Source organism: Piliocolobus tephrosceles, unplaced genomic scaffold, assembly GCF_002776525.5.
Source record: "Piliocolobus tephrosceles isolate RC106 unplaced genomic scaffold, ASM277652v3 unscaffolded_34725, whole genome shotgun sequence".
In the NCBI taxonomy this organism is placed as follows: domain Eukaryota; kingdom Metazoa; phylum Chordata; class Mammalia; order Primates; family Cercopithecidae; genus Piliocolobus; species Piliocolobus tephrosceles.
This window is the reverse complement of record NW_022318449.1, coordinates 1-1,371: the sequence shown is the minus strand read 5'-3', so window position 1 is coordinate 1,371 and position 1,371 is coordinate 1. Positions and strand designations below refer to the sequence as shown.

The following is a 1,371-nucleotide window of genomic DNA, read 5'->3' as shown; positions in this document are numbered from 1 at the left end:
AGGAACGAGATGGCGGTTGTCTGGAGGCTGAGTGCCCTTTGCGGTGCCCAAGGAGGCCGAGCTCTGTTGCTGCGAACCCCAGTGGTTAGACCTGCTCATATCTCAGCATTTCTTCAAGACCGACCTATCCCAGAATGGTGTGGAGTGCAGCACATTCACTTGTCACCCAGCCACCATTCTGGTTCCAAGGCTGCGTCTCTCCACTGGACTATCGAGAGGGTTGTCAGTGTTTTGCTCTTGGGTCTGCTTCCGGCTGCTTATTTGAATCCTTGCTCTGCAATGGACTATTCCCTGGCTGCAGCCCTCACTCTTCATGGTCACTGGGGCCTTGGACAAGTTGTTACTGACTATGTTCATGGGGATGCCTCGCAGAAAGCTGCCAAGGCAGGGCTTTTGGCACTTTCAGCTTTAACCTTTGCTGGGCTTTGCTATTTCAACTATCACGACGTGGGCATCTGCAAAGCTGTTGCCATGCTGTGGAAGCTCTGACCTTTTTGACTTCATACTTTGAAGAATTGATGTATGCCTCTTTGCCTCTGCTTTGTCATGCCATTCAGCTCACGGTAAGGAAGAAATAACAGATAAGTCCATTTGTGGACAGGCTTTTTCTCTTAATAATCTTAATCTTAAGATTATTTTCAGAATTTAATCTTTGAGGAAAAGGTTTGAGAGGAATTGTGTCTAAGAAATTGTGAGACTGAGTTCTGTATTCTGGTGAGTTAATGGGGTTGCCTCCCAGCTTCTCATAAGACTCACAGTATAACTAAACATGATATATGAGCTTTTGCCTTTTAATTTATCAATTTCTTGAAGATAATCCAGCTTTATTACTATTAGTATATGATCAAACTTCCATATTTGCACTGGGAATAATGGACAAAGGGAAATACTCATAATTCATGAATAAAAACTTTGCAGAAAATTAGACAGTGTTTAATTTTTGAAAACTTCCCTCTCTAGTCAGTAGATACCACCTACTGATGGTTACATATACTAGGGAAATTTTAAAATTAGGAAATGCTGACATCTCACATTATAAATTTCTAGATCCTAGGAAGAAATGCTTGGAGTGCTTCTGAATATAGAGAAGTTCCATTTAAGGGCAAGTTTCCCCTTGTAGAGGTATCAAAATATTTCCAATTCTAAACTGAGATTTAATTCTCAAATGTGTTCTACTTGTTCTAAAACAAATATAAAACTATAAGTAATAAATTGTTATTTTCGCACAATGGGAATCTCTAATGTGAAAATGTATTCTATGAAGGTAATTTTTTTTAAAATAAAATGTTGTATAATAAAAAAAATAAAAAAATTAAATTAAATTAAATTAAAAAGTAGCCAGGCATGGTGGTGCACACCTTTAGTCCCAGC

The 1,371-nt window shown here is 38.9% G+C and overlaps 1 pseudogene across 1 annotated transcript; it reads left to right on the top strand.

The window, feature by feature from the left end:
• Positions 1 to 6: 6 nt before the first annotated feature.
• Positions 7 to 1,294, top strand: LOC113222777 (annotated as a pseudogene). The gene has a single exon (XR_003308528.1). The product of XR_003308528.1 is annotated as a succinate dehydrogenase [ubiquinone] cytochrome b small subunit, mitochondrial pseudogene (transcript).
• The last annotated feature ends 77 nt before the right edge of the window (positions 1,295 to 1,371 follow it).